An 11,665-nucleotide genomic window follows, 5' to 3' on the forward strand; every position below is an offset into this window, starting at 1 on the left:
GATGAGGAAACATGTCAACATAATTTGCAATGCTAGTCAGTGGAATGTAGTGTAACAGTCTCAAAGATGGACTAAAGTGGAAAAAAACATTTTCCTGTAAACATTCTTGATGTTAGTGTAACAAATAATTAAAGTTTTTTTAGTAGCGAATGGTTGAATTTTTTTCTTTTCTCTCTCTTTCTCTCCCTCTCTCTTTTTTTTTTTTTTTTTTTTTTTTTTTTTTTTTTTTAAGTTTCATGGCAAAAATTACTCAGTGGAATTCTGAAAAATAATCTTGTCTTTATTAAATATGTGAGACAGGTACATGTGTAGCCAAAATGGTGGAAATAAATGTGCAGGACTAACTCCATTTTAGAAGAGGAATGCATCCTGCAGAGTACTTCTCCTTTTTGGTAGTAAATTGATGCCAGACCCAGTGAGTGATCAGCAAGTTAGGTGAGTTCATTTATTTATAGTAGAACTTATGTCAGAGCAAAAAAAGAACATCAAGGCAATGGACAGCATGCTGCAAGAAGTAATCAAATGAATAATTGAAAACTCAGGAGTTCCTTCTATTCATATGTTTCTTTCCAGATGAATTTATTCTTTCATTTTGAATAACATGATTTAGCCTGTAATCATATTTTGATTGATTGCTGTTATAATGTCATAGTCAGCAAATCAATTAAATATGCACACTTATGCATAAATATTAAATGCAACACAACCTTTAAATGTTAACACCTAAAGAACATAGAAACTCGATGAAATGTGTCAGACCTGCTCCCCAGTACTTAAACCTCACCCCAGAAAATGAACAGCATTTGAAGATTCAGTGATAGTATTTATAGAATGCAATGGAAATAAAACACTTCCTAATAATAAGGATGCATGGTGTGCCCCTGGGCAGCATGTCCATGTGTGTTTGTGGACAGTGAACACTGCTTTGGGGCTTTTGTGCCTTGAATGGTGTGGGAGGACCCTCTGAGAGAAGAAGTCCAGGTTTTTTCAAGTGGGATTTTGGCAGATATCAAACTTGTAAGAAGTGATTTGCAGCATTTGAGGGTGGATTTATTTTTCTCCTCATTTTATCACTTTTTAAATATCAAGAACAATTTTATTTTAGTCCTCTACTGTTAACAGCTTCCTACTGTAACCCATTGAGTTACATAAAATGCCACTTCACTTTGTTCCTCTTGCGAGGCTGATCTATAATCAGACTCATCTGTGTAACCACAAGGATAGCTACCAACTTACAGGACATCAGTGCCATTCATGGAGGTGTTATAAAGATTTGTTTTACATTTTCTGTATATAAAGATGTATAACCATATACAGGTCAGAAAATCAGGCAAAGGTCGTAGAAGACAAGGTCAGGCAAATCTGTCATGCAAACCAGTCTGTGAAGCAGCCATAGGCACTGCTGTGCTAAGGAAGCTTTTCCCTCTGCTTAGTCAATCTTTTTCTATCTTGTTCCATATAATTTGGAGTGCTCCTGGCCCTGCCTTGGCACTCTCATCCTCAAGACATACATTCATTGCAGTGCAAGAAAAGGAAAACAAAAAACAAAAGACAGTTAAGGAAGAGAAAAAAAAAGGAAAAGGAAAAATGGGGATGTGAAAGGGAGAGAAAGAGTGAAAAGGTAAAGGAAGTGGTATGGGAGAGAAAGGGAGAAAGGAGAGAAAAAAACATAAAGTAAGGGAAGGGGAAAGGGGGAAGTGGAAAAAGGGAAGAGGACGGGGAAAGACGAGGAACAAGGGCAAGGGCAAGGAAAAGGGAAAGGGAAAGAAAGAGGGAAAGGGAAAAGGGAAGGAAAAGGGAAAGGAATAGAGGGCTGTCAAGGCCTGCCTTGCATTTTCTTATGCTTTTCATATCATTTCTTGTCCTCTCCCCAGGATGTGTTACTTTGACCAGTGATGGATGTAGGCTAATGGAGAAGATGGAACACACCACCATGGTTATATGTGCACCTGTAAATCAAAGTGAATATTTTTCTCTCTTCAGGCTTAAGCTGAAGATCTGCCACAGTTCTTCAAGGCAGCAGCTCCATGCTTGGAGACTGGTCTAACAACAGTATCTATCTCAGTAATTCGGGAACACCCTATTCACCCCCCATGATAAGAAATCAGCCTGACAAGCTCCAGGCATCACATCTGAAATAGCTAAACAAATTTCCTGGAAACCTTTTATTGAAAGACAGCCATTCCTCAGATACATCTGCTTGCTGAAATCCACTGCTTCCATTGTTTTTTCATTAATCCCACATTTGGTACTCAAGAATCTTGAGTGCTTTTTGTGGTTGTGTCCATACAGACTGTATAAGCAGTGCTGTCTGAAAGTGGTATTAGTTATACAGTATTCACCAGGAGTGTTAGTTGACCTACTTACCCCACAAAATCAATGCCAGTTTCAATCTCCAGCATGGACCAGTCAGCCACAGATTCTAGGCTATACCACTAGGCACTTAGTGTACATACTATTCTAGAAAGAGTTCTGAAAATCACAGCTGAAAATCTGTATGCAAAGTGTATGTGTGTGTGTGTGTGTGTGTAGAGGGGGGGTGGCCGAGAACAAATGCTTCTAACTGCGCTGCTCAGATGTATCCCTCCACTGCCATTTTTTTCCCTTTTGACATCTTGCAGAAGCAGAGGAAGAAGTGGACTGTGGCTGAGCAGTGCAGCTCACAGTCACTGGGACTCTTGCTGTCCCTGTCATGCTGCATTTCATATCCAAATGTAGTAAATGCAATAATGTTATGCATTTTTTAAGTTCCAGTCTGGTTTTCCATTCCACTCCCCTGGCATGATTGCACAGCTTTTTCCAGCAGAGGGCAGTGGCATATTGCTGGTAGTAATGCTGTTAAAATCAAGCAAAAAATGCAACAAGAGTCTTCATGCAAGCAACGGCACAGAGATATGTGGGAGAGTTCATATCAGGTTTGTCTATTATTCAGTAATCTGTTGCATCAGCGGATAAAGCAAATGCTCTGCACTCAGGGAAGTGAGGGGAAAGAGCTGTCTGCCTGCATTTGGGCATATTTAGTGGAAAGAGTAATACAGTATGTCTCTATTTTCTTTTGCTGGTTGCTACATTTTCTTTTGCTCTGAGGGGTTGTAATGGAAATAGCAACTGCTGCACTGCTGTCAGCTGAGCAAACAGAGACAGCTCTCCATTTCAAGCTTGCACATTAGTTTGTTCCATCACTGGGCAAATGATTTGATCTGATGGGCTGCCATCCTGTGACTCAGAAATTCACTGTAGGATAATTGTCCAGAGAGGAAAATAACTGAAGATCTGTATTGACAGTGGCATGCAGGCCCATACCTTCCTACCACATTTTTCCCTCAATAACATCAGGACAGATCTGCTTCCAACAGGACACACACTTTTTCCTTGTGTCACATGTGAGCAGTGCAGGTACACTGCTGACCCCTCAACTGCCCTATCATGGGGCAGGATTGACCAGAACGCTGCTCCATGGGCAAATGGTACCTTGTTGAAATTAAAATGTCTCAGCAGGTATTCTGGCAAGAACTGCAAAGAGAAAGAAAAAGAAAAAATCTGAAAGAGTTTGGATCACCTCATCCGTCCATCACCACACTTGTCCTGGGAATCCACCTGGACTGGCACTTCTCTTCCCATCAGCTTTTCTCTGGCACCAAGCTAAGAGAAGGGGGTGGTTTGGGGCAGGTGAGGCAGGTCCAGTAGAGCAAGGGTATACCCTGGAACAACCTGCACTTGTACAGAGAGTGGCAGAAGACTGGAATGATGGATGCTGTGACACCATCACTTCTCTGAAACACTTGTGGTGTTGGTGTTGTACACATACAGAGTCAAGGCACAACTGCATTGCCAGCACAGACCTTCTTGGTAACTTTACACAGGTATGGCTGTGTGCATGGAAGGAGTCAGAACGAGTCCCCTGTCACTTCTCTGATCCATACAATGAACGTCACTTCATGAGATGGCATGCCAGTATGCTTCTTGTTCTTGCTTGGCATGACTCACTGCTAATATCTAGTCATTTCTAGAAATATTCAAGGGTGAGCTGGGAATTATGCAGGTGCTGGCAACACTAATCAGAACACTACTCAGAGCTGCCATCAGGTTTGAACAGTCTAATGTTCTTCAAAAGTTGTTCAAGGAAGGACTGTGATTGTGGGAAACCCGGTACTTGAAAAGCTTTGCAGGAGCACCAGAGTATGGGGTCTGAAATACTGTGATTTCCCAAACAGAGAGCAACTCAGGGAGTACTCAGGAGAGTTTTGTGCATGTTTACAACAACGCAGTGTGGGATGTATTCAGGTCAAGCTCTCCAAGTAATGCAGCTTGGGGGCAATACAGCTCCAACTGCTGAGCTGGAACTGTATACATGGATGTCTTCTTCTGTAACATAGAGATGGTGGTGACTGTGGAGCAAGAGCCAAAGCAAACACCTCTTGCAAGCTGGCAGGATGTATTTTGAGCCAGAGCTAAAATAGGATTTAAGCAGGCTAAGCCTTAAAATAGTGATCCAAACCAGCTTTCACCCCCCACTCCTGTTAGGTGACAGCTCTTGCTTGAGATAAGGAACTTACATGAACTTTATCTGCACTGCACTGAAGAGGAGCTGAGGTCAAGTCTGCCAGTTCCTAGTAGGTGTCTCTAAAGATTACCTTGTGGAGGTTCTTCGCTCCAGGTCTTTTCACCAGCATCAGATAAAGGCATGGTGAAGTGGGTCTCTGTCATTGTGCTTCTGAGGTGGCTGAGCAGAAGGAGGAGAAAAGCTGAACACACATTTCGTTGCAGAAAAGATCAACCCAAAAAAGATTAGCACAGGCAGAAGAAGCCTGCTCCTGTGAGTGTAGCTGTCATATACTGTTGCTGGGTAACAGATGTATAACTCTAACTCATCCTGTTCTTTTGCATTTGTTTATTTTTAACTCTTCCCAAAGATGGGTCTTTCTCACTTAGCCTGTACATTTACCCAGAAAACTCTGGGTAAACTCTGGGAAAACTCTGGTTCAGCAAGCAATCCTCTGGCTATGTTTTATCCTTCCATATGCTTTCTACATTCAAGGAAAGTAAACCTCTGATGGTGATCAGACTTGATGCTGACAGGAGAATGGAATAAGAATCATCTATAAATTGCCCCAGGAGATGCCTTTGTCCTAGTGAAACATCAGAAGACTTTCAGGACAGAGGGGACTCTCCATCACTGCAAGTGTCTAAGGACAGGTTGAACCCAGGCTTTCTAAATCTACTCATGAGATTTCATTAGCAACAGTGACAACAATATCAAGTAACACACAGAGCCAGCATCCTGCCCTCTGATCCGCTTTAATTCCAAGTAACTCCTTTTTCTAAAGCGCTACAGCCCTGCACATGGCAAGGGGTGGCAAATGGGTGGGCCTTAAGGTACATTCCAACCCATGCCATTCTGTGATTCCACGGTACAGCTATTTGAAACACAGTTGGTATTAAAAGCATCCCCTGGATCTAGAGGAGTCAGTCACAGGTGCTGTTGCCACCACCAGCTCTCAGCCCTGGTCCCTCTTAAAGGTGGAATACAAACCTCTGGATTAGACATACATACTGCCAGGTTGATTTTGACATAGATCAAAACTGCGCTAAAGGTTCATAAATTTGTTTCCCTCTTCAGCCTTTGTGCTAAACTCGTGCAGTTGTGTGAGATGCTGCATCTCCTCTGAATCTGCCAGTGGAAGGTGACAGGCCTTAATTTCCCACTGAGAAGAAACCGTACATTACTGAAGATGCTGCAAAAGACACTTCAGCACTTTCTTTAGTAAAGCTGAAAAAAAGAAGCTGAGAAAGAAGCTTTGAGGATAATGTTAAAGTGAAGAAGTTTGACTTGAAGTGTTGACATTTGCCAGGGATAGTTAGGATTTACTCTACTAATGGATGGGAATGCAGGCACAGAGGCCCCTGCAGTGCTCCCAGCTGAGGTGACCAAGTCAGCAGGTAGGAGTCAATGGGACAGGAATGCTGTTTGTAACAATGCATATCAGTACCGCACATGGACAAGGACTATCCCAGTGCACACACATCACCCCCAGATCTGAAAATCAAGCTGTGTTTTCCATTTTTCTTCCAGACTGCATTCAGGATTTGGTGTAAAAGCCAAATACTAGAGACAGTTGTCCTAGCACAGATAGTCTTCAAGGATGCTTGCAAGCAAGTAGATAAACCCAGTTCCACATTTAGTCACTTCATTAAATGGCTCATTTATTACTTCATATTACAGGGAAAAAAAATGATCTCTTTTTGGCAGAGTCCTTCCTCCTTCAATCTCAATCTCTGCCTAACAGAGTTTTTCTATGCAGAAACCTTGAACTGTCATGGTACATACAGATCTCAAGGCTGTAGATGCCTGATGATAGGAGCTGCTGTGGCTTATTCTTGTAAAGCAGATATTTTGTTGTTTGTAGAACAGCCCAATGGTTGTGATTGGCATATGTCTACTCTCATCCAGATTGTTTCACCCCTGGCTGGCACAATGCCAACAGAAGCACTTTAAGATTAAAGTGATTGTGGAAAAGCAGTAGATGCAGTAGCTAAGAAACAACAACTACAAAAAATATATTGCTTTATGAAGTGTTTTGGCTCATTTACCCAATCTAAATAAATGCTGATGACTAAGTACCTGAGTTCAGAAAATTAAAGGTTCAGTCTGTCTTGTACAACTTCTTTCTCCAGTCTGAGAGGAATAAGGTGCACTGAGCCAACACCCAAATTCAAGGTTTGCAACTCTTTCAGAAAACAGTTTTTTATATCAGCTTAAACAGGACCAGTTGCTTTAACACTTGTGATTTATTTATTAAGCCACACTGTTTGAAAGGAGGAGCATTAGCTCAGTCATTCCTCAGACTGAATGGCTGGTATAGATAGATAGATAGATAGATAGATAGATAGATAGATAGATAGATAGATAGATAGATAGATAGATAGATAGATATTGCTGAATACACATACACATTTTTTCTCTTCCCTGATGGAATCAGAGCCTAGTGTTATATTTTATCTCTCTGTATCATTTCTGGTTTTCTGACATGGATATCCCTTCACTGGAGCAGTGGTTCCCCAGGACTTGCACAAATAACCCCTATGGGTTATTTGCTTTTCTGTCTTACCAGAATTAATTTATCTGCAAAGAAATAACTTTTAAATTCAGATAGCTGTGTGACGTTTTCTCACTGACGAGGCAGTAGAGTCTTAAAGCTGATACTTGGCCATTTGTAGACTTCTTGGCTGGTCTCTCACATCCACAAATCTTGGCACCTTTTCTCAAGCACTCAGCTTTCCCATTTTATAAATCATGGGACTCCAACGCCCCATCAAGCTACTGCCACTCACTGGGACTGTGAAGGTGAACTTTCTTCTTCCACTTCCTTCTCTCTCTAATCTCTCTAACTCTTGCCACAAGTTCAGAGTTGAACTGAATCCCAGCTCAGATGACAATGAATTGTCAAAACAGAATCATGCTCCTGAGACCTGAATGCACTGATTTATTGAGTGTGTTGTCTTACTAATGGCTTCTTGTTTTGTCTATGATACAGGGTGTAACCAGCCACATAAAAATGATAAACTGCTGTTTGTCTTTATAATAATTTCGATCTTGAGAACAAATTATATCGGTGTGTTTGAATGAGGCAATTCTATTTATAGCCTTTGTTATGGCATGGCATAACATCTATATGCAAGTGAAATAAATTTCTTAACAAGAAAAGTAAGTAACATCAACTTACAAGACCACTGGTTAATGTGTAAGGAATGTCTTAAAGTAACAGCATTTTTTAGTATAATTAATTGTGACCTTAAGAATAAATTAAAATTAAACTAAATTGTCCATCACAGTGGATTTCCCATATTTTCCCATATTTTATCAGTAAAAGGAATGCTGCTTATGAGCATATTGAACTGGAGTTCCAGATGAAAACAGATTTGAAAGTCCTGAGCAAGTAGTAGGGAGTCCCAACTGGTCAGTCACTGCCTGAGAGTGAATCAACAGAACATCTTGATCTTCTCTGTCTGAGAGAACAAAAAAATATTTGCAAGAACACTTACTGAAATGCAAATTTACTGTCTCCACTTGTCCCAATAAATCTATCAATTGCAAGAAACTGTCAGATAGTTTAAACCAATGTCAAATTTATTGCTAAGACTCAGGAATGAGTCAAAGCTAAAAATCAAGCCAAAGGGTAGTCCTAAATCATGTCATCTGTATTCTGCAGCCATGAAGCTGAGGGGTTGAAACCACCCCAAAGTTTGGACTGTGAAGCTGTCCTTTGGATGGGTAAGGGGTGACACTTGTGGCACCATGCATCAGTTGAATGAGCCCCAGGGCTACTTCTGGAAGAATATCAGATGATGAGGGGTACAGGCTTGAGTGTGGTTTTAGAGAGATATGCATTCCCAGCTCAGCACAGGGCTTTGCACTCAGTTTGACCCTCAAGGAAGCAACCTACTGGGATACATGTGTAAACTTCCATTCTCCATTTATCAGGGGACAAAGAAGCAGAAGGGGGTTGAGCACGTGGACACTATATCTGTGTTTGTACTGCTGACCAGGGAGATCTCCTGCATTCTGCACTCCCCTCAGTGTAGGTGAGCCCACCATGAGAGACAGGAACTGTCAGCCTTGAGAAAAGAAGACTCAGAGGGAATCTGATCTGATGTCCATAAATATCTAAGGTATGGGAGGCAAAGGGACAAGGACAGATTCTTTTTGTGGTGTGTGGCAATAGCATAAGAGGAAATGGCCACAAACTGGAGCACGGGATGTTCTGCACAAACATATGTAAGAACTTCATGGTGAGGATGACAAAGCACTGGAACAGGCTGCCCAGGGGCATTGTGGAGTCTCTTTCTCTGGAGATATTCAAGACCCATCTGGACATCTACCTGTGCAACCTGGTCTAGGGGGTCTGCTTTGGCAGGGGGTTTGGACTAGATGATCTCTAGAAGTCCCTTCCAGTCCCTACAATTCTGTGATTCTGTGAACCTGAGCACTGTGAGGACAATAGAGCACTAATAGATCTCCAGTCCTGTGAACTCAATTCACTCAGCTCAGTGGGAGTTTTTCTAAAGCACCACAGAATGAAAGGCATTTCCACCACCAGGAAGATCCATATCACCTTTCCCTTTCTTTCCCAGCCCTTTTCATCTTGTGGTCATTAAGCTGCTGAAATGAGACCTTCCTCCTGGCAGCAGCCTTGGGCAAAGCTCAGTTTCTGTGAAAACATTAATGTCATCTTGTCTTCAGACTCCCAGTGATTAATCTGGTGGATACTCTGGCACTTACACAACATAAATGCTCAGAGGTAGGCACATGAGAAGAAAGATGATAGTGTTTTAAAAGCACCCAGCTGGCAGCATAAGAGCCTCATGCTCTTTATCCAAGACTTCTCCTGTAACCCTCAGCTGTACTTGGATTTTCACTCTCTATGTTCCTTCACTTGAAATTTAGAGATGAATCCCTCTAAAAGGACACTGTCCTTAGTAGGCGGCCTGCAGCAGGTGCAACTGTGGGTGTAGAGCTGTGTGGAAGGTCACAAAACAGTGCAATCCGCAGTGACACCATCTTGCCATGTTGCCCTGGAGTCTCAGACAAGCTGAAGGCACTTAGGTATTAAAACCAAGATGAACTGGGGCCCGAGTTCTGAGTAACTTGAAAAGATTCCATCTAGAAATCAAGAGGAATAGGTAGCAATAAGCAGTCATAGAGACAGTCATGATAACCCACATGGAAACCTTTGCCACCCAAGGCCATACGGCTGACTCTAACTGTAGATGGTGCTCATTGCACACCTGTAGCCATAGCAGCACCAGAAATACTAAACTGAGGGTTCTACATCTTTTGGAGATGTTTCCTCCCTGTGAAAATTGCTGTTGTACATGCTTGGTTTCACAGAATCACAGAATGGTTGATGCTGGAAGGGACCACTAGGGATAATCTAGTCCAAATCCCCTTCTTCAAGGAGGGTAATCCTGAACACAGAATCTCCAGAGAAGGAGTCTGTGCAACCTCTCTGTTCAACCTGTTCCAATGTTCTGTTAACCTCACAGTGAATAAGTTTTTTTTCATGTGCAAACAGAACTTCCTATGTTTCAATTCGTCCCCATTGATCCTTGTCCAGTTGCTGGGCACTATAAAAAATAACCTGCCCCCAAGCTGCTGATATCCTCCCTTAAGATATTTGTACGCCTTAATAAGATCCCCTCCCAGTCTTCTCCAGGCTGAAGAGTCTTGGCTTTCTCAGCCTCTCCTCATTGGAGAGATGCTCCAGCCTCCTAATTATATTTGTAGCCCTTCACTGGACATATTCTAGGAGCTCTAAGCCTTTCTTGTACTGAGGAGCCCAGAGCTGCACAAAGAACTCAAGACATGTCCTCAACAGCTCACCTCCTTCAACATGCTGGCAACACTCTTTCTAATGCAGCCCAGGGTACCACTGGAACTGGCCACAAGGGGACATTGCACGCTCATGGTCAGCCCTTTGTCCACCAGGACTCCCAGATCCTTCTTTGATGGTCTACTTTTAAACTGGTCAGCCCCAGTCTATACTGGTACACAGAGTACCAATTGATATTTTTCAGTGAGAAAAGCAATACTGAAGGTAGTGGTCAAAATGTTTGATGATTTTTGTTGTTTGGTTCTGTTTGGTTTGGTTCTTTTGTCAGATATGGTTGTTCAGCCCACACTGTTTTCAGGCCTATGTTTCAGTGCATTTACTGTGGCCCCTCTACACCTGAAGGATGCTACCTGACTGCAAGCAAATCTGAGGAACACAGCATCATGAAAGACAAGCCACGTTCTGGACGCAGTATGATGCGCAGCTGTCGCACCATGAAATGAAGCGTGTCTCAATCAGCTCATCTGTATGAAATAGATAAAGGTGATGACTGTTGAAAAATAGCCTTTTGTATCAGAATTTTCTGTCAGTGTTATTTTGCTCTTTGAGTCTGCTCTCGTTTCCATGGAAATAAATCGGAGGAATTGCTTTTGGAGCAAACTACCTAGGAGTTTTCCTGATTAAAACAGAGCAAATCTCCTGAAAGAACACCACCTAGAAAAAGATCTAATAACTCAAGGCATCGGTGTAATTTTTTTCTAAGTAAGTTCACTCAGTGCAGAGGTCCAGCAATTGAAGACACCACAGGACACTGAGGACATACAGGGTTTGCCTGAATTAAAAATAGTTTCCCTGTCCTTGAAGTGAGCAAGTAAAGTTGCATTAGTGAAACTAAGAGCTGCCCCTACCTCCTATCACCCCCTCAGGCAGCCTTCTGAATGAGCTTAACTAGTTTGCAGGGCTTCAGACAGCTCTATGCATGCATTATTTTTTTCTCACCTAATGTCTACTGAGTGACTCAGTTACATGTTCCACATACAGGGTTTAATTCCCAGCTCTCCTGCAACACCTCTGCCTGCATCCAGCTGTAGGACTGGGTTCCTGGTGGGCTGATGTGGTGGCAGCGTGACCCACAAGACACTCTTCCATTATTTTGCTCCACAAATATCTTTGGCTCACAGAGCATTCTTTGAGGCTCTTCTCTTTGGTGTTTGTTGATGGGCAAAGCCAGTCCCCTGGCTGCTACCTGCTGTTGAATAACTGTTAGGCTTATCAATATTGCAGCCTTCTCAAGAAAAAGAAATAAAAGAAGAAAGGGAAAAATAAAATAAATA

Source organism: Excalfactoria chinensis, chromosome 3 (genome assembly GCF_039878825.1).
Source record: "Excalfactoria chinensis isolate bCotChi1 chromosome 3, bCotChi1.hap2, whole genome shotgun sequence".
Taxonomy (NCBI): domain Eukaryota; kingdom Metazoa; phylum Chordata; class Aves; order Galliformes; family Phasianidae; genus Excalfactoria; species Excalfactoria chinensis.